The following is a 21865-nucleotide window of genomic DNA, read 5'->3' on the forward strand; positions in this document are numbered from 1 at the left end:
GAACACATGACACCTTGCGCTGGACAGATGTGATCGACAGCAGCTTATGAGTTACATATACTCACGGCCTGGAGAAGAGGACGCCACGCACCAGGCAGGGCCACACGAGGGGTGCACTCAGGAATAGAGTGAAGCAGAGGGGCGTAGAGGCAGGCTTTGTAGGAACAAGGGGGTGTGGTGGCCTCTGGTGCCTGTGGGAGGATGTGGTTGGCTTGTTTAATGGGCTCACAGGAGATGGAGACACATGAGGTTGAGGATTGATGGGGGACACCAGTTCAGCCAACAGGGGAACAAGCCAGGCAGGGAGCAGGGGAACTCACGTGGCTCCTTTGGGGCCTAGAAGCCTCAAAGATGTTGAAGCACACTGGACAATTTTTCTTGTTCACATTTGAGTTTTGTATGTGGGTGTTTTTAGTATTCACATCCACTCTAATTAAAGAAAGCTTTGCCATTCCAATAAATGCACTCCACAGGTCAGTTCTGGGGAGAAGACCTCTAAAATGCAATGAGCATTGTATTCTTTCTTCGGAGAACTGTAGTTAAAAAGCCACAAAATTGGCTGGGCATGGCAGCTCATGCCTGTAATCCCAGCACTTTGGGAAGCCGAGGTGGGTGGATGAGGTCAGGAGTTTGAGACCAGCCTGGTCATTATGGTGAAACCCCATTTCTACTAAAAATACCAAAAAAAAAAAAAAAAAACAAAAAAAAAAACTAGCTGGGTGTGGTGGTGGATGTCTGTAATTCCAGCTACTCAGGAGGCTGAAGCAGGAGAATCGCTTGAACCTGGGAGGCAGAGGTTGCAGTGAGCCAAGATCTTGCCACTTGCACTCCAGCCTGGGTGACAAAGCAAGACTCCATCTCAAAAAAGAAACATAAATGAAACAAAAAAAAAACTCTCAAAACCAAAAGGAATCTTTCTAGCATGTCACTTTATAACCAGGAAGGAGATTTGGGGTTATGACTATTTAGAAGATGAAGATACATGCAGTAGAAATAGTATTAAAATAATTCATTAAAACCACCTCTACACATTTATCAAGTTCAAAGTTACATTACAGATCAGAATTGGTGAGTTTTGTTTTTTTAAATAATTTTTGGCTTTGGCTGGGCACGGTGGCTCATGCCTGTAATCCCAGCACTTTGAGAGCCAAAGCTGGCGGATCATGAGGTCAAGAGATCGAGACCATCCTGGCCAACATGATGAAATCCTGTCTCTACTAAAAATACAAAAAAGTGTCCAGGTGTGGTCTTGTGCACCTGTAGTCCCAACTACTCGGGAGGCTGAGGCAGGAGAATCGCTTGAACCCGAGAGGCGGAGGTTACAGTAAGCTGAGATCGTGTCCACCGTGGCGACAGAGTAAGACCCCGTCTCAAACAAAACAAAACAACTTCAGGCTTTGTGGGCCATGTGGTCTTTGATTACTCAGTTTTGCTGCTGCTGTTGCACAAAAGCAGCCATGGACAATAGTAAACAAACGGGCATGGTTGTGCTTTAACAAGACTTTATCTACAAAAGCTGATGGCAGGCTGCACTGGGCCCACTGGTATAGTTTGTCAACCGCTGTTACAAAGTATCTGTCCTCAAAAACATATTTCTTAGGTCTGTATATTGCCTTATTTTTTAACCTTCCTTAAGCTGAAATGATCAGCTTATGAGGTATCCAGGCAATATTCTCTCATTTTACAGACAAGAAGCCTGAGGTACAGTAACTTTCCTGGGAATCGCGGTGATGAGCAGCAAGCCAAAATCAGATTTCCCTACTCTTCTCCCACACCCTGTGGCTCGCCCAGCTGATTCACTGGACTCCAGTCACCAACACCAAGTTGCTACCAGATGAGCCAGTTTTAAATCACAGGAAAAAAAACAGAAAAGAAAATTAGGTAACTACTTTGTAGCAAGCTGGATTTTATTCATTGTCAGGTTTACCTTTTCTATGTGTTTGTTTATGTCTGTGAATTCTGTTTCAGTAGAAGCTACATTAAGTAAAAACCTACCTTAAGCTTTGACCTGGTGTCTTGGTAATTGACCTATTGATATATTTGGATTTGACTGGGAGATTAGATGCTCCAGTAAACACAATGAACAAATAAGGGTAACTTTTTCTCTTCCTGAAAACTTTAAGAACTATTTCCTCACTCAATTCTTTCTTCTTCTGTTCTCATGTTTCATTCACCGTATGAAAGGCTGTGGCCCTGTGTTCCGAGAAGCCCCTTGTCTGAAGCAGCTGCTGCTCCCGAACAGGCAGATCTCATCACAGGAGCCTTGTTTCTAGAGCGCAGCCTTGTCACTGCTGTGAAGGAGAATGTTTAATGCTCAAACCAGGGCCTACTTAGGCTTTCCCAGACTTGGCTTTTCTGAGATACTGTAATTAAATTGAAGAGGTAGTTATTCTGGGATTAAACTAGGAAATCGCATCTTCTTATCTGTATCTGACTTCATTGGGTCCTGCTGTTATTAATCTACATTAATATGGCCTTTCTGCTAAAGCATAGTTTCCCTGGATGCTGAATGTGGAGCCTTACAGTTTTGGGAATGGCTCGGCAGAATTCTTCTTTGGAAATTGGTGAAGATAGGTGAAGTATATATAGATCTAGGAAGGTGGAGGGTTCCCGCAAAAAAAAAAAAAAATGCCCTCACAGAGAACTATGCACTTAGTGTCATCATATACAATGGGCAGCACACGCAGGCCCCTGCTTTTCCTTCATGAAGGACAGGTGGGGAGGGTCTCTGGAGGCGGTGCTTGCTCATCCACCGGCCAGCAGCCTCTCCGCTGTCCTCTCCGCCTCCCTTATCATCCACACTCACCTTTGTGGTGCAGGACACGCTGGCTTTGTTCTTTGACCTCATTTCATTCTGAATTTTTAAAGCTTGATGTAACTGGTTTTACCCCTTCAATTCGAAAAGTTTATTTTATAAATTGAAATATTTGTTGCCACATTTTTCTCAGATGTTTAAAATGGTAGCTGCTTTATTTGTAGACAGTGCATAGAGATAAATGCTGTGGATAAGGATGTTTGTTTTTAACCTTGTGTTTGATCTCTGGGTTCTAGGGGGTGTGGAAAAGGAAAGTGGTATAAATTTAATGACAAGGTTACAGAAGACTTAGACCTAAATGATGAGCCCTGGAGTGCAAATGCTTTGGTGAAGCACATTTTAAATTTAGTTTTCTATAAAATTGGAAGTAGGATTATTTACATTAAAAATAGAATAGGCTATTTTTTTTCTAGTACTGCTGCTCTGGCTATATATAGAACCACGAGTAGGTGGGGGAGGGGAAGCATGCTGTCGAAATGAGTATCAAAGAGAAACTGATAAATCTAACCTTAAAAGTTTCAGGAGAAGTAGTTGTCCGTTAAAATTTTCAAATTTCCTTTTCACTTACATAGGAGCATAACTAGAGAACATATTTTTAGCACCTGTACTTTTACCATATTCATGAGTCAGCGTGGCAAAGCAGTCTCTACCTCCAAACCCCCACTCCCAGGACAAAAAATGTATGAGGGAAACTACATCAAAAAACCCAATCACAGTTAGCTGTTTGAAAACCATTTAGCAGAGATCTTAGCATTTCTGAAACCTAATTTTGAAATATTCTAGGGGCATTTCCAAATTTCTGCCTGTACTAGATAAACTATATTCAAGTTCCAGATCATGCCACTGTAGTCATGCGTACAATGGTGGTTAAATAGAGTATCATTGCCAGAAATTATCTAGATTTGGCCAGTCTGCAGAAATTGCCAAACGAAGCCAGGGATGATCCCACCCTGTGCCACAGAACATACTTTTAAATGTTACTTGCCATTTGCTTAAATTTGGCTTCCCTAGGATATTTATCCTCTTTCCCTTACTCTGTTACCAAACAGCTCTTATTTCCTGCCCTTCCTCGCTTATTTCCTGCCCTATCACCCTCCAAATGAGGGATCGATTTTGGTGCCAAACTGAGGTCCCCTGACTTCCAGTCTAAGTGATACCCTAAAAAGATCCTCGTTTTACTTATGCTTTGCATTCAACACATTTAGTGAGTAGTTACTTGTTGGAGTCATGGGCCCTTTGTTTTAGATTGTCAAGACAAGAAAATTTTATTTAGATTTCTCAATGCAGTGCTGTAAAGCAAACACACACTTGTGTACACCAAAGATACGGAATGCCCACGTGCTCCTCCACCAGAGAGGGTGTGATGAGAACTCCCTGGGATCACCAAAGAAGATTCGAGTCAGCTCTGTGTAGCAGAAAGCTGAGGGCCACTCTGTTCCATTGTGAACCCAAAATATGTGAGACAGGTCTCAATAAATTTGGAGACTTGACTTTGCCAAGGTTGTGGATGTGACACACTCAGGAAGTTTTGAGGACGTGCCGAAGGTGGTTGGCTACAGCTTGCTTTTAGACATTTTAGAGAGATGTGAGAGATCAACCAATATATGTAAGATGTCCGTTGATTTTGTCCAGAAAGGCGGTACAACTTGAAGCATGGGAGGGGGCTTCCAGGTCATAAGTAGGTAAGACAAATGGCTGCATTCTTTTGAGTCTCTGATTTGCCTTTTTCTGATTACACAATTTATATGTGAGAGGAGGGGAGAGTAATCTTCACTTACGCCTTAGTCTGGCTTAAGGAAATTCCTTGTGGGCAAATGGTGAGAGGGGAGGTATGGGAGGTATGTAGCCTCTTTGTCTTTGTAGCTATCTTATTTAGGAATAAACTGGGAGCGGGTTTGCCTGATGCAGTTCCCAGCTTCACTTGCCTTTGGGTTAGTGATTTGGGAGTCCCGAGATTTCTTTCTTTTCACACCACATAACTTGTTTTATGATGTAGTAGGTGATAGTGTGATCTTTGAGAATGTAGTATTTGGGATTTGAAGATAATTAGCTAAGCTAGGGAGAAATTCTTAAAATAATCCTAAAAAGAAAATAAATCCCTTTTCTTGCTTATTGCTTCCTGGTCTTTAATTCCTTGGCAATAACATACTTTGCATTTAGAAACATGCATGTAAGTTATTTCCTTCTAGAATTGAGATTTTTTAAAATTTACACTTGAGATTCTTTGAAAAATGTTGGCAGCATTTATTGAATTACACTTCACGTCCGAAACAGTACTATGTCAACACTTTCAGAATGTTGTTGCTTTTTTTTTTTTGAAACGGAGTCTTGCTCTGTCTCCCATGCTAGAGTGCAATGGTGCAGTCTTGGCTCACTACAACCTCCGCCTCCCAGGTTCAAGCAATTCTCCTGCCTCAGCTTCCCTAGTAGCTGGACTACAGGTGCGTGCCGCCACGCCCGGCTAATTCTTTTTTTTTTTTTTTTTTTTTTTTTGTATTTTTACTAGAGACGGAGTTTCATCATGTTAGTCAGGATGGTCTCGCTCTCTTGACCTCATGATCTGCCCACCTCGGCCTCCCAAAGTGCTGGGATCACAGGTGTGAGCCACCGCGCCCGGCTAGAATGTTGTCACTTTTTCAAGGTCTTGTCAGTGAATTTGCCTTTAATATATTAAATAAGGAAAGTATATAATTTATTTTTCATGTGAAAAATGTGATTAAATATGGTTTATTAAGTTTGAAAACTTGGTTCAATACTTCACTGTTATAAGACCTTGAATGTGTGGCTCTAAGATGAGTTTATTTCACTATTTAATGGTCGTAATGGTGGAAACAATACCTCACAGTAACACGTAGGAAGAATTCATTTTCCTGCTTACTAAGTTACGGTACTTTTAAATCCCATGTGCCAATTAAGTAAAAATTTGTGTTAAAATTTGTCCTGCAATTTTTAATTTTTTATGTTACTCAGTTCTCCAAACTAATTGGAAGATACTGAATTTTTAAAATTACGTAATTAAAACATTATAATTGTATATACTTAATGAGGTCCAGTTTGATGTTTTGGTACACATACACATTGTATAATGATCAAGCAATTTAAGTCTAACACCCTGTTCATTTGAGTTTGGCAAGTTTTAAAGTTACTAAAACAATAGTCACTTTCTACTAGACAAAGTTTTCTAGTTCTCTTAGGTCAGTTCCATCTTCACCAGCAATTTCATGTCAGTCGTCCCCTTGGTCCCGTGGACCTAATAATGCCTAGCTGTCCATTCTAACCAAGCTGGCTTAAAAAGAAAAGACTTTGAAAAGAAAAGCCTATTTGGAGAAAATGCCTGTTTAAATATACCAGTTAAGAACCATGTGAGAAATCCTAAAAGGGAGAATCCAAGTAGACGTCAGAGTGTACCTGGTAGGTCCAGAAGCACTCCCAGTGGCCTTTATCTGGATTAGTTATGCCTCTGGGGCCACATCTTTTCACCCACCTTATCTTACGAATCTTTTAGCCAGGCCACAGAGGTGGCTGCAGAGCTAATACCATGGAGTGCTAAGGACACAGATGTGAATGTACACTCAAGATTGGCCAGCACCATCACTGAGCTGCTGTATGATGTGAGATGACACCAGACAAGAGAGGCATGGGGAGTGGGGAGTAAGGAAATACATGGCTGAAATTAACTTATTTTACCTGGAGACAAGTGAAGGCTCATAATCATTGGGTAATGACTAATAGAGCAATGATGGCCATTCTTTATTGTGTACCTACTCTGAGCTACGAGCTTTAAACAAGTCTTCAACTCTTAAAATAAAACACTCTCAGAGGGTGACAGGTTGCATTTCCATTTTTTCAGATGAAAAAACAAGTCCAGAAAAGGAAAAGTGAGCATCCAGTGTCACAGAGCACGGATTTAAATTCAGAACTTCTAGCCAGTCTAGGCTTCTCACACTAATCAAAAATGACAAGCAAAGAATTTATATATATATATGGCTGGATGCAGGGGCTCACACCTGTAATCCCAACACTTTGGGAGGCTGAGGCTGAGGGGGGAGGATTGCTAGAGGCCAGGAGCTGATCAGCCTGGGCAACATAGTAAGGTCCTGTCTGTACAGAAAAAAAAGCCAGTTGTGGTGGCGTGCACCTATACCACCAGCTGCTCCACAGGCTGAGGCAGGCAGGAGTTCAAGGCTGCAGTGAGCTGTGGTCACACCACTGCAATCCAGCCTTGAGTGACAGAGTGCGACGCCTCTCAAAAATTTATAGGCGGGGCCCAGTGGCTCACGCCTGTAATCCCAGCACTTTGGCAGGCCAAGGCAGCTAGATCACGAGGTCAGGAGATTGAGACCATCCTGGCTAACATGGTGAAACCCCGTATCTACTAAAAATACAAAAAATTAGCCAGGTGTGGTGGCATGTACCTGTAGTCCCGGCTGCTTGGGAGGCTGAGGCAGGACAATCGCTTCAACCCGGGAGGCGGAGGTTGCAGTGAACTGAGACCACGCCACTGCACCCCAGCCTGGTGACAGAATGAGACTGCATCTCAAATAATAATAACAATTTATATAAAGAAATACAGATGTGGGTGGAGAGATGGGAGTATGGGCTGAATCTAGGCAGGAACCAGAACCAAAGGGGCCATGTGTGCTGATTTATTTAAGCTCAGGAGCTGTGAGGGCCACTGAAAGACCTTGTGTGGAGACTGATGTGATCTAATTGGCCTCCTAGCAAAGCCCTAGCTAGCAGGGGTGGAGGGGATGGGTGGGAGGGAAAGAGAGTAGTTGGAAAACCCATCAGAACAATCTAGGCAGGAGATAGCATGGCCCTGCTGAGGCTTCCGGAGTGAGGATGGAGAGACAGGCAGATTGGGGTGCTGTTTAGGTGAAAAGTGGTGTGAATGCAGACACGCAGTCTTTCGCTGAGGTGGGATCAGGTGGATCAGGTGAGAGAAATGTGAAGAAACCAATAGGACTCGTGTCTCCCTATGCGTGTGGAGTGAGGGAGAGACCCTGGGGATGACTCCTGGGCTTCTGACAGGGAGAGTGGATGACTGATGCCTTTGGCTGAGACACAGGACCTTCTGGAGGAGTAGCAGAGGGTGGGGAAGAAGAGGCAGGGTGAGCCTGGCTTTCTACCTGGTGAGTTTGGTACCTGTGGGTTGTCCAGGGAAGAGAGCTGGGAGGTGGTTTTGTACGTGGACCTGAAGCTCCATCTAAGGCCCAGCAGCCTAGGGGGAACTGATGTGACAGGCCGATGGAGTGTGCACAGTGATGAGAGTGGAGCGCAGGGCTGCTTCATCGGGGAGCACCGTAGCCCAGAGGCTCCTACCTCTGAGCTTTCTGAAGGTCTGAGAGAAGATCAGAAACCTGAGTAGAAACCTCTAGCTTATTAGAAAGAAACCAAAATACCAAGAAAACCAAAATGTAACAATCTTGCAAAATATATTTCAAAAGCAAAATTAGAGAAAGGTATTCAGTCTCTCATCTCCACAGTGAAAATGTTTCGTGGGATGTGGATGCGTTTTAGTGTATTTAATACATCTGATGTGATGTAGGCGAGGCGTCTTCCAAAGATGTCGCTCCTAACATCTATGAAAGGAGGTGGGGTGCGAGAAGGCATCTGTTCCTTCACTGGGACCCACACCCTTCATTCCACAGCCACCAGGATGCTCTCCTTTTTTCCGGGGGAGAACTCCCCGTTCTGGCCTTTCCTCCATCCTACCAGGCCCATCACCCTTGCAGAGGGCATACATGTGATGCTGCATATCAAGTTTGTGGGTTCATAACTGAAGAGCAGTTCCCACAAGATCTGCTCCTGATGAACCCTATCTGGGGTCACCTGCTCCCTCGGGTGTCCCGTTGTGGCCTCCACATGGCTTGATCTGCTCACACAGTCCCACAAGATCTGATGAACCTCATCTGGGGTTGCCTGCTCCCTCGGGTATCCCGCCGTGGCCTGCAAAAGGCTTGATCTGCTCACGCAGTCCCCACAAGATATGATAAAACTCATCTGGGGTCGCCTGCCTCCACACAGCTTGGACCCTGGCCTCCACACAGCTTGATCTGGTCATGCGGTCCCCACAAGATCTGACGAACCTCACTTGGGGTCGCCTGCTCCCTCGGCTGTCCCACCGTGGCCTCCACACGCCTTGATCTGGTCAGGCGGTCCCTACAAGATCTGGTCACGATGAACCTCATCTGCAGTCACCTGCTCCTTCGAGTGTCCCACCGTGGCCTCCACACGGCTTGATATGGTCACGTGGTCCCAAGATCTGGTCCCGATGACCCTCATCTGGGGTTGCCTGCTCTCTCAAGTATCCCACGGTGGACTGCACATGGCTTGATCTGGTCACGCTGTCCCAAGATCTGATCTCAACAAACCTCATGTGGGGTCGCCTGCTCCCTCGGGTGGCCCACCATGGCCTCCACACAGCTTGATCTGCTCATGCGGTCCCCACAAGATCTGACGAACCTCATGTGGGGTCACCTGCTCCCTCGGGTGTCCCACCGTGGTCTCCACACTGCTTGATGTGGTCACGTAGTCCCCACAAGATCTGGTCCTGTGAACCTCATCTGGGGTCGCCTGCTGCTTCGGGTGTCCCACCGTGGCCTCCACACAGCTTGATCTGGTCACGCTGTCCCCACAAGACCTAGTCTCAAACCTCATCTGGGGTCTTCAGATGGCCCACCATGGCCTCCACACAGCTTGATCTGCCCAAGTGGTCTCTGCAAGATCTGATGAACCTCATCTGGGGTTGCCTGCTCCCTCGGGTGCCCTATCTTGGCCTCCACACAACTTGATCTGATCATGCGGTCCCCACAAGATCTGATGAACCTCATCTGGGGTCGCCTGCTCCATCGGGTGTCCCATCATGGCCTCCACACACTTGGTCTGCTCAGGCGGACCCCACAAGATCTGACGAACCTCATCTGGGGTTGCTTGTTCCCTTAGGTGTCCCACCGTGGCCTCCACACGGCTTGATCTGGTCAGGCAGTCCCCACAAGATCCGATGAACCTCATCTGGGGTCTCCTGTTCCATCGGGTGTCCCACCGTGGACTCCACACAGCTTGGTCTGCTCAGGCAGACCCCACAAGATCTGACGAGCCTGAACTGGGGTCACCTGCTCCCTCAAGTGTCCCACCGTGGCCTCCACACGGCTTGATTTGGTCAGGTGGTCCCCACAAGATCTGGTTCGGTAAAACCTCATCTGGGGTCGCCCGCTCCCTTGGGTGTCCCACCGTGGCCTCCACACAGGTTGATCTGCTCATGCAATCCCCACAAGACGTAATAAACCTCATGTGGGGTCACCTGCTCCCTTGGGTGCCCCACCGTGGCCTCCACACGGCGTGATGTGGTCACACAGTCCCCAGAAGATCTGGTCCTGACAAACGTCATCTGCAGTCGCCTGTTGCCTTGGGTGTCCCACCTTGACACACGGCGTGATGTGGTCACACAGTCCCCACAAGATCTGGTCCTGACAAACCTCATCTGCAGTCGCCTGCTGCCTCGGGTGTCCCACCTTGGCCTCCACACGGCTTCATCTGGTCAGGCGGTCCCCACAAGATCTGATTGGGTAGAACCTCATCTGGGGTCGCCTGCTGCCTCGGGTGTCCCACCGTGGCCTCCACATGGCTTGATATGGTCAGGCAGTCCCCACAAAATCTGATGAACTTCATCTGGGGTCGCCTGCTCCCTCGGGTGTCCTACCATGGCCTCCACACATCTTCATCTGCTCATGCGGTCCCCACGAGATCTGATGAACCTCATCTGGGGTCACCTGCTCCGTCGAGTGACCCACCATGGCCTCTACGTGGTGTGGTCTGCTCAGGCAGACCCCACAAGATCTGACGAACCTCATCTAGGGTCGTTTGTTCCCTTGGGTGTCCCACCGTGGCCTCCACACGGCGTGATCTGGTCAGGCGGTCCCCACAAGATCTGGTCCAGGTGAACCTCATCTGGGGTCGCTTGCTCCCTCAGGTGTCCCACTGTAGACGCCACATGGCTTGATCTGGTCACACTGTCCCCATAAAATCTGGTCTCAACAAACATCATCTGGAGTCGTCTGCTCCCTCGGGTGGCCCACTGTGGCCTCCATACGGCTTGATGTGGTCACGCAGTCCCCACAAGATCGGATGAGCCTCATGTAGGGTCACCTGCTCCCTCGGGTGTCCCACCTTGGCCTCCACACGGCTTCATCTGGTCAGGCGGTCCCCACAAGATCTGATTGGGTAGAACCTCATCTGGGGTCGCCTGCTGCCTCGGGTGTCCCACCGTGGCCCCCACATGGCTTGATATGGTCAGGCGGTCCCCACAAAATCTGATGGAATTTCATCTGGGTCGTCTGCTCCCTCGGGTGTCCTACCATGGCCTCCACACATCTTCATCTGCTCATGCAGTCCCCACGAGATCTGATGAACCTCATCTGGGGTCGCCTGCTCCGTCGGGTGACCCACCATGGCCTCCACATGGCGTGGTCTGCTCAGGCAGACCCCACAAGATCTGACGAACCTCATCTGGGGTCATTTGTTCCCTCGGGTGTCCCACCGTGGCCTCCACACGGTGTGATCTGGTCTGGCGGTCCCCACAAGATCTGGTCCAGGTGAACCTCATCTGGGGTCGCCTGCTCCCTCGGGTGTCCCACTGTGGACTTCACACGGCTTGATCTGGTCACACTGTCCCCACAAGATCTGGTCTCAACAAACGTCATCTGGACTCGTCTGCTCCCTCGGGTGGCCCACTGTGGCCACCACATGACTTGATGTGGTCACGCAGTCTCCACAAGATCTGATGAACCCATGTAGGGTCACCTGCTCCCTCGGGTGTCCCACCGTGGCCTCCACACGGCTTGATCTGCTCAGGCGGTCCCCACAAGATCTGGTACCGATGAATCTCATCTGGGGTCACCTGCTCCCTCGGGTGTCCCACCGTGGCCTCCACACGGTGTGATCTGGTCAGGCGGTTCCCACAATATCTGGTCCCAATGAACCTCATCTGGGGTCACCTACTCCCTCGGGTGTCCTACCGTGGACTCCACACGGCTTGATCTAGTCATGCTGTCCCCACAAGATCTGGTCTCAACAAACCTCATCTGGGGTTGCCTGCTCCCTCGGGTGGCCCACCGTGGCCTCCAAACGACTTGATCTGCTCGTGCGGTCCCCACAAGATCTGATGAACCTCATGTGGGGTCACCTGGTCCCTCGGGTATCCCACCGTGGCCTCCACACGGTGTGATCTGGTCTGGCGGTCCCCACAAGATCTGGTGCAGATGAACCTCATCTGGGGTCGCCTGCTCCCTCGGGTGTCCCACTGTGGACTCCACACGGCTTGATCTGGTCACACTGTCCCCACAAGATCTGGTCTCAACAAACGTCATCTGGACTCGTCTGCTCCCTCGGGTGGCCCACTGTGGCCACCACATGACTTGATGTGGTCACGCAGTCTCCACAAGATCTGATGAACCCATGTAGGGTCACCTGCTCCCTCGGGTGTCCCACCGTGGCCTCCACACGGCTTGATCTGCTCAGGCGGTCCCCACAAGATCTGGTACCGATGAATCTCATCTGGGGTCACCTGCTCCCTCGGGTGTCCCACCGTGGCCTCCACACGGTGTGATCTGGTCAGGTGGTTCCCACAATATCTGGTCCCAATGAACCTCATCTGGGGTCACCTACTCCCTCGGGTGTCCTACCGTGGACTCCACACGGCTTGATCTGGTCATGCTGTCCCCACAAGATCTGGTCTCAACAAACCTCATCTGGGGTCGCCTGCTCCCTCGGGTGGCCCACCGTGGCCTCCAAACGACTTGATCTGCTCGTGCGGTCCCCACAAGATCTGATGAACCTCATGTGGGGTCACCTGGTCCCTCGGGTATCCCACCATGGCCTCCACATGGCTTGATATGGTCACGCAGTCCCCACAAGATCTGGTCCCGACAAACCGTATCTGGGGTCGCCTGCTACCTCGGGTGTCCCGCCACGGACGCCACACATCTTGATCTGCTCCTGCGGTCCGCACAAGATCTGATGAACCTCATCTGGGGTCGCCTGCTCCATCGGGTGGCCCATCGTGGCCTCCACACGCTTGGTCTGCTCAGGCGGACTCCACAAGATCTGACGAACCTCATCTGGGGTCACCTGCTCCCTCAGGTGTCCCACCGTGGCCTCCACATGGCTTGATCTGCTCAGGCGGTCCCCATAAGATTTGGTCCTGATGAACTTCATCTGGGATCATCTCCTCCCTCAGATTTCCTACTATGGACTGCACACTGCTTCATCTGGTCACACAGTCCCCACAAGATCTGGTCCCGATGAACCTCATCTGGAGTCGCCTGCTCGGGTGTCCTACCCTGGCCTTCAAACAGCTTGATCTGCTCATGCGGTCCCCACAAGATCTGATGAACCTCATCCGGGGTCTCTTGTTCCGTCAAGTGTCTCACCGTGGCCTCCACATGGCTTGGTCTGCTCAGGCGGACCCCACAAGATCTGACGAACCTGAACTGGGGTCGCCTGCTCCCTTGAGTGTCCCACCGTGGCCTCCACACGGCTTGATCTGGTCAGGCGGTCCCCACAAGATTTGGTTCAGATGAACCTCATCTGGGGTCACCTGCTCCCTCGGGTGTCCCACCGTGGCCTCCACATGGCGTGATCTGATCATGCTGTCCCCACAAGATCTGGTCTCAACAAACCTCATCTGGGGTCGCCTGCTCCCTCAGGTGGCCCACTGTGGCCTCCACACAGCTTGATCTGCTCATACAGTCCCTACAAGATCTGACGAACCTCATGTGGGGTCACCTGCTCCCTCGGGTGTCCCACCATGGGCTCCACACGGCTTGATGTGGTCACGCAGTCCCCACAAGATCTGGTCTTGGCGAACTTCATCTGGGTCGCCTGCTGCCTCGGGTGTCCCACCGTGGCCTCCACATGGCTTGATAGTCCCCACAAAATCTGATGAACCTTATCTGGGATCACCTGCTCCCTCAGGTGTCCCACCGTGGCCTCCACATGGCTTGGTCTTCTCAGGCGGACTCCACAAGATCTGACGAACCTCATGTGGGGTTGCCTATTCCCTCGGGTGTCCCACTGTGGCCTCTACACACGTAATCTGGTCAGACGGTCCCCACAAGATCTGGTCCCAATGAACTTCATGTGGGGTCAACTGCTCCCTCGGGTGTCCTACCACACAGAGCGTGATCTGAGCATGTGGTCCCCACAAGATCTGATGAACCGCATCTGGGGTCGCATGCTCCATCGGGTGTCCCACTGTGGCCTCCACATGGCTTGGTCTGCTCAGGTGGACCCCACAAGATCTGACGAACTTGATGTAGGGTCACTTGTTCTCTCGGGTGTCCCATTGTGACCTCCACATGGCGTGATCTGGTCAGGAGGTCCCCACAAGATCTGGTCCTGATGAACTTCATCTGGGATCGCCTGCTCCCTTGGATTTCCTGCCGTAGACTCCACACTACTTGATCTGGTCATGCGGTCCCCACAACATCTGATGAACCTCATGTGGGGTCACCTGCTCCCTTGGGTGTCCCACCATAGCCTCCACACGGCTTGGTCTGGTCAGGCGGTCCCCACAAGATCTGGTTCGGATGAACTTCCTCTGGGGTTGCCTGCTTCCTCAGGTATCCCACCGTGGCCTCCACACGGCGTGATCTGGTCAGGCGGTCCCCACAAGATCTGGTCCCAATGAACCTCATCTGAGGTCGCCTACTCCCTCGGGTGTCCTACTGTGGACTCCACACGGCTTGATCTGGTCATGCTGTCCCCACAAGATTTGGTCTCAACTAACCTCATCTGAGGTTGCCTGCTCCCTCGGGTGGCCCACCGTGGCCTCCAAACGACTTGATCTGCTCATGTGGTAAACACAAGATCTGGTCCCAACGAACCTCATCTGGGGTCGCCGGCTCCCTCAGGTGTCCCACTATGGCCTCCATATGGCTTGATATAGTCAAGCGGTCCCCACAAGATCTGATGAACCTCACCTGGGATCACCTGCTCCCTTGAGTGTCCCACCGTGGCCTTCACACGGATTGATCTGGTCAGGCGGTCCCCACTAGATCTGGCCCCGATGAACCTCATGTGGGGTCACCTGCTCCCTTGGGTGTCCCACCGTGGCTTCCACACAGCTTGATCTGATCATGCGGTCCCCAGAATATCTGATGAACCTCATCTGGGTTTGCCTGCTCTGTCAGTGTCCCACCATGGTCTCCACACAGCTTGGTCTGCTCAGGCGGACCCCATAAGATCTTATGAACCTCATGTGGGGTCGCCTGGTCTCTCGGGTGTCCCACCGTGGTCTCCACACAACTTGATCTGGTCAGGCAGTCCCCACAAGATCTGGTCCCAATGAACCTCATGTGGGGTCGCCTGCTCCCTCAGGTGTCCCACCATGGTCTTCTCATGGCTTGATCTGGTCACGTGGTCCCTGCAAGATCTGGTCCCAATGAACGTCATCTGGTGTCACCTGCTCCCTCAGGTGTCCCCTGTGGCCTCCCCACGGCTTGATCTGGTCAGGCGGTCCCCAGAAGATCTGGTCCCAATGAACCTCATCTGGGGTCGCTTGCTCCTTCGGGTGTCCCACCATGGCCTCCACACGGCTTGATCTTGTCACGCGGTCCCCACAAGATCTGGTCCTGATGAACCTCATGTGGCGTCACCTCCTGTCTTGGGTGTCCCACCATGGCCTCCACGTGGCTTGATACGGTCACGCGGACCCCACAAAATCTGGTCCCGATGAACCTCATCTGGGTTCGCCTGCCCCCTCGGGTGTCCCACCATCGCCTCCATGCTGCTTGGTCTGGTCTGGAGCACTCTGGGTGCCCTCTTGCTCCCTACCTGCTCCACGCCTTCTGCCGACTCCAGGCAACTGCATCCTTTTCCATCTCCAGGCAACTGTCCCTGTGGTACCACCCTTCTGGAGTAGGTCTTGTTTTTATTGCCCATCCACCTCAACCCGCTCCCACTTCTCAGGGTCTTACTTCACACCCCGCCTGCTTCCAGCACTCAACTCACCTGCCTGGGGCTTCTCAGCTCCTGCCTGGTTACTGGAACTGCCCCTGCACATGGCCTGGAAAGGACTCACCACCAAGTGGATGACCCAGGAGGTAATGGACATATGATTGGATCTCATCTTGGCCAATCATTCTCTAAAAGAAATTTTGTAAGGAGTCAGAAATCTCTTCCACTTAAAAGCAGATGTCAAGAATCCAAACTCTGTGTCTGCCTCAAAAAACTGGAGATTTTCTATATGAAAAACATTCTGGTCAATGTGACCAGTATCACCAACACGATAATATAGACAGAATAACTCTTTCCGATTCTAAGTAACATGGTGACTTTAGAGGTTTTTTAAGTATTTATTTGTAAAATACACATAATATAAAACTTACCATCTTAGGCATTTTTTTTTTTTTTTTTTTTTTGGAAACAGAGTCTAGTCTAGCTCTGTCATCCAGGCTGGAGTGCAATGGTGCAATCTCCACTCACTGCAACCTCCGCCTCCTGGGTTCAAGCAATTCTCCTGCCTCAGCCTCCCAAGTAGGTGGGACTACAGGCGTGCACCACCACGCCCAGCTAACAGTTTTGTATTGTTGTAGAGATGGGGTTTCACCATATTGGCCAGGCTGGTCTCGAACTCCTGACTTGTGATCCACCCGCCTCAGCCTTCCCATCTTAGGCATTTTTAAGTACACAAAAGTATATTCACATTGCATGAAACCAGTCTCCAGAACATCTTTGCACGCATGAAACAACTCTGCATTTCCCCGTCCCTCCAGCCTTAGTAGTCCCTATCTTAAGTTTTGTTTTTATGAATGACTGGATACTTCATATAATATCCCTTTACTTTAAAAGATCCAAAGGTATCCCTAGGATGGGTGAATTAGCCACTCGATTTAGTGTGCGCGTAAACACTCTTCCCCGCCCTACATTCATTCTGACGCCATGTGCTGCGGGATGCGTTTGGGTGTTCGGGAGACTGTTGAACGTGTTTTTCTATTGGATTGGTTGCCTATTTATTAGCTTGTTGAAGTTCTTTATTGAGAATCATGTGTGCTACAAATACATTTTCTCTGTTTGTAGCTTGCCTCTTTAGTCTCTTGATGCTGTCTTTTGACACCAAAACTTTAAATGTGGTCAAATATATTAGTGTTTCCCTTTATGGTTATTGCTTCTTAATTGCCATTTATGGCATCTTTTCCTAATTTGATGTCCTGAAGATATATTTCTGTTATCTTCTAGATCAGTGCCATGCAATAAAAATATGAAGTGAGACACATATTGCCTATCTAGACTAAATATTATCTATCTAGGCTAAATATCTAGTGTCCACATCAGAGAGAAAAAGGAACCTGATAAAGCTAATGTTATATCCAAATTATTTTACTTTCAAAGTTTCAATATAAAAATTGACACATGGCTGGTTATGGTGGCTCATGCCTGTAATCCCAGAACTTTGGGAGGCTGAGGCAGGTAGATCACATGAGGTCAGCAGTTGGAGACCAGCCTGACCAACATGGTGAGACTCTGTCTCTACTAAATACAAAAAATTAGCCTGTCATGGTGGAGCATGTCTGTAATCCCAGCTACTTGGGAGGATGAGGCAGGAGAACTGCTTAAACCCAGGAGGTGGAGGTTGCAGTGAGCCAAGATTGCGTTATTATACTCCAGCCTGGGCAACAAGAGTGAAACTCTGTCTCAAGGAAAAAAAAAAAATTGAGACATTTGACATTGTTCTTTCTACTTAATTTATTTATTTTCTCCTGCCTCAGCCTCCTGAGTAGCTGGGATTACAGGCGCCTGCCACTGCTCCCGGCTAATTTTTTTTTTTTTTTTGTATTTTTAATAGAGATGGGGTTTCACTGTCTTGGCCAGGCTGGTCTCGAACTCCTGACCTCGTGATCCACCCACCTTGGCCTCCCAAAGTGCTGGGATTACAGGCGTGAACCACCGTACGCAGCCCGTCTTTCCTACTGTTTAAAATTCTAGCGGGGCGGCAGCAGGAGCACCTCTGGAGGCCGCAGTCCAGGTCCTGGCTTCCGCCCCAGCCCCACCATGGTGACCCTTGCTGACCTGCTGGTGCTCCTAGCCGCGCTCCTGGCCATGGTCTCAGGCTACTTTATTAGCATCAACCCACATGCCGAGGAGTGCTTCTTTGAGTGGGTCACCTCGGGTACCAAGATGGGCCTCATCTCTGAGGTGGTGGAGGGCGGCTTCCTGGACATTAATGTGGAGATAATAGGACCAGATAATAAAGGGATTTACAGAGGAGACGGAGAATCCAGTGGGAAATACACATTTGCTGCTCACATGGATTCCGAAGTTTGTTTTAGTAACCAGATGTCTACCATGACTCCAAAAATAGTGATGTTCACCATTGATATTGGGGAGGCTCCAAAAGGACAAGACATGGAAAAAGCAGTTCACCAGAACAACTTAGAAGAAATGATCAGTGAGCTAGCAGTGGCGATGACAGCTGGAAAGCACAAACAGGAATACATGGAAATCGGGAGAGGATACATGGAGCCATCAACAACAACACAAACAGCAGAGTGGTTCTTTGGTCCTTCTTTGAAGCTCTTGTTCTAGTTGCCATGACATTGGGACAGATCTACTACCTGAAGAGCTTTTTTGAAGTCCAGAGGCTTATTTAAGCAGCCTCTTCCTGGCTGGTCATGGTGGCTTACGCCTGTGATCCCAGCGGATCACGAGGTCAGGAGTTCAAGACCAGCCTGACCAACATGGTGAAACCCTGTCTCTACTAAAACTACAAAAATTAGCTGGGCGTGGTGGTGTGAGCCTGTAATCTCAGCTACTCAGGAGGCTGGGGAAAGAGAATCCCTTGAACCCAGGAGGTGGAGGTTGCAGTGAGCCAAGATCACACCACTGTACTCCAGTCTAGGTGACAGAGACTCTGTCTCAAAAAAAAAAAAAAAAAAAAAAAAGGCCTCTTCCTGATGATCCTAAACTCTGAATTCACTGTTTGCCATACATCTTGGTCATAATAATATCATTAGTTTCTCCATTTTTATTTTCTGAACTATACATTCACAACTTATATTTCTTTGTGATTAATAGATACTGGGATATTGGGGGGAAAATACCTTTTCAGGAAAGTTATAGTGGAAATTTGACAGTTGATTGGCATAATTTCTTATTTGAATGCTCCCTCCATTAAGTGAAATATGGGGTATAGTTTTTTATTATTTCTTCTTTTTGTTTTCACAATAAAATGCAGTTTGTTCAGGAAGTCAGCACAAAGCCTGTACTGTACTAAAATGACTGCATTCATTGGACTCCCTCAATTTGTGGTTCAGGTCACTAAGATTTTGTTGAGTCCTTACCAGAAACAACAGTACGAATCTTGATGGTTTCTGCCCATCCTAATGGCAGAGCTCTCTGACTTGGGCATATGCTGCCAGGCTGGGTACTTTTCTACTTTGTTTTCTTGTTTTGCTTTAAAGCTACAACTCAGCATACATTTTGCCCCATACATTTTTACATTGAACCTTAGGACTCAGTCACCTCCAGTTAAATTGATGACACAAGTAGCTAATAATCATTTTTGGGTTTCTGCCTGACCTTCTAATTGTCTGTTAAAGCTAGTTCCCTGGGTGAGAGAATCGAAATGACTTTCTCTTGTTCTCTGATGATGGGTTTAAAATTGCCAGTGAGTGGTGGCTCTTTTTCTTTCCACACTGGCACATCCACTTCCCTCACTCTTGGCACATAAGAAACATGCATTTACGTAATTGGAAAAATCTGGATTTCTGATGCCAAAGGGTTGAAGCCTCTTGGATTTCATTGCAGTGATATATAGCCACCATTTTATTTTTGATCAGCGGTCTTTGTTTCAGGCATCAGTGTCCGCCCCAGGGTTTTTGTTTCGGTCTTTCTTTAGGTCTTTCTTTTTCAGCACATGTAAATTTTGCTTTGTGTAAAATGAAATGACTTTCTCTTGTTCTCCGATGATGGGTTTAAAATTAGAAGAGCCTCTGGTTTTGGTATGGGGATGATCCAGGATTACATTATGACTCATATATATTAGTTGTACATTTTTTTTTTATCTTTGCAATGGGAAAACTACAAGTAATGACTTTTACATAATTAAGTTTGTTACAGGTTTTCTTTTTTTTTTTTTTTTTTTTGAGACGGAGTCTCGCTATGTTGCCCAGGGTGGAGTGCAGTGGCCGGATCTCAGCTCACTGCAAGCTCCGCCTCCCAGGTTTTTACGCCATTCTCCTGCCTCAGCCTCCCGAGTAGCCGGGACTACAGGCGCCCACCACCTCGCCCGGCTAGTTTTTTGTATTTTTTTTTTTTAGTAGAGACGGGGTTTCACCGTGTTAGCCAGGATGGTCTCGAACTCCTGACCTCGTGATCCGCCCGTCTCGGCCTCCCAAAGTGCTGGGATTACAGGCTTGAGCCACCGCGCCCGGCCGTTACAGGTTTTCATGTTCAGGATAAACAATTTTTCAACCTTGGGTGAGAACACTTGGAACAGTTTATTGAGAAAGGTGACTTTCACCTCAGGACAACTGTTGTATGCGTGTGTGTGTGTGTGTGTGTGTGTGTGTGTGTGTGTGTGTGTGTGTGTAACACTTCAAAATTGATTTAAAATATGTAAACTTAAAATTGGTTGTATCTAACATGTCTCAGATTTGGTAAATAAATAATTCTTTTTAAAAACAACAACAAAATTCCAGTGTAAGTTCTACACTTAATAGCACGTCTCAAGTGTTCAGTAGCCATGCATGGGCAGAGCAGTGTGGCAGTCCTTCTGCTCTGGATCTGTGGCATTTGTCTGCTTGTCTGTGTTTTCCCCACTCCTACACTATCTTAATTACTATAATTTTCATGATGAGTTCTGATATCTGGTAGGCAAAAATGTCTTAGGAGAATGTGGACTAACCTTGGCTTTTTGCATTTCTGTATAAATTTTAGTTGTCAAATTCTCAAAAATATAGTGAGATTTTAATTGAGATTCTGTTGAATCTAGATATCTAAAGTCCCTGCCATGGTTCTGGAATCCTAGGGTGAATACAAATAAATTCTGGAATAAACAAGACCCAAAAAACATGAACAAAATCAAAACTGAGTCTCGCTCTGTCTCTAGCAGGGGCCTTGTGCCCTGTGAGCTCTCAGGGGTAATGGTTCTTGCCCTTACTTTAACCCAGGGCAGGACTTACCCTCCTTGAGAACAGATGAGGTGCTTCCCACTCCTCATTCACCTCTACTTTCTCTGTCTCTGGCCCTGTGGTTTGTTCTGTGGCTACAGACTGAGTTCCATGGAGAAGCCAGGGACAAATGTAGAAGCTTAGGCCATCTGGCTGATCAGGCAGGGAAGGAAAGGAGCAGACTGTTTAGAGAAAGAAAATCAAAGAGGATTAACAAGATGGGAGTGAAGGCAAAATACAGATAGCAGTAGGTGACCAGGACCTGGCCATGGAAAGGGCTCCCGTGACTTACGGAGGCTGAATGCAGGTTTGCCATTGTCTTGCTTCTCTTTGTCCACCAGGTCAGGCTGCTGAAACCATGGTCCTGGCCATTCTGAACTGCACCAAAACTGCTCCAGGAGCAGGAAAAACATCTCCAAGATGAGATCTTTGAATCGCCAGGTCTGGTTGCAGGTGGCAGGGCTGGAGGCTGAGTTCTAGAAAGAAGGGCTACGAGGAGGAGTAGGGGGATCGATAGGGGAGTGACAGGAAAAAGTTCAGGGACCACAGCATTCGCAAACAGAGCTAGAAGTAGTAGTAGAGGAATAGATAGAGGAGTCACAGGAAAGAGTTCTGGGACTAGAGTATTGGGAAGTAGTAGGGCTAGGATGAGGAGTACGGGGATAGACAGGGGAGTGACAGGAAGGAATTCTGGGACCACAGCATTGGCAAGCAGGGCTAGGAGGAGGAGTAGGTGGATAGATAGGGAAGTCACAGGAAAGAGCTCTGGAACCACAGCTTTGGCAAGCAGGGCTAAGAGGGCTAGAGGCATAGATAGGGAAGTTGCCAGAAAGAGTTGTGCGACCACGGCATTGGCAAATAGATAGTCTGTGATGAACAG

General features: G+C 48.5%; 1 long non-coding RNA gene and 1 pseudogene across 1 annotated transcript; one reads left to right on the forward strand and one right to left on the reverse strand.

Annotated features, from left to right (window-relative positions):
* Window positions 1-8233: 8233 nt before the first annotated feature.
* On the reverse strand, window positions 8234-21414 carry LOC105480688 (uncharacterized). The gene is made up of 3 exons (XR_003017804.2): window positions 21278-21414; window positions 20998-21167; window positions 8234-15960 (listed from the first exon to the last, which is right to left on the reverse strand). It is a non-coding gene; the product is annotated as an uncharacterized lncRNA (long non-coding RNA).
* Window positions 17673-18600, forward strand: LOC105480687 (transmembrane emp24 domain-containing protein 2 pseudogene; annotated as a pseudogene).
* Window positions 21415-21865: the final 451 nt, after the last annotated feature.

This window comes from Macaca nemestrina, chromosome 15 (genome assembly GCF_043159975.1).
Source record: "Macaca nemestrina isolate mMacNem1 chromosome 15, mMacNem.hap1, whole genome shotgun sequence".
Classification (NCBI taxonomy): Eukaryota; Metazoa; Chordata; class Mammalia; order Primates; family Cercopithecidae; genus Macaca; species Macaca nemestrina.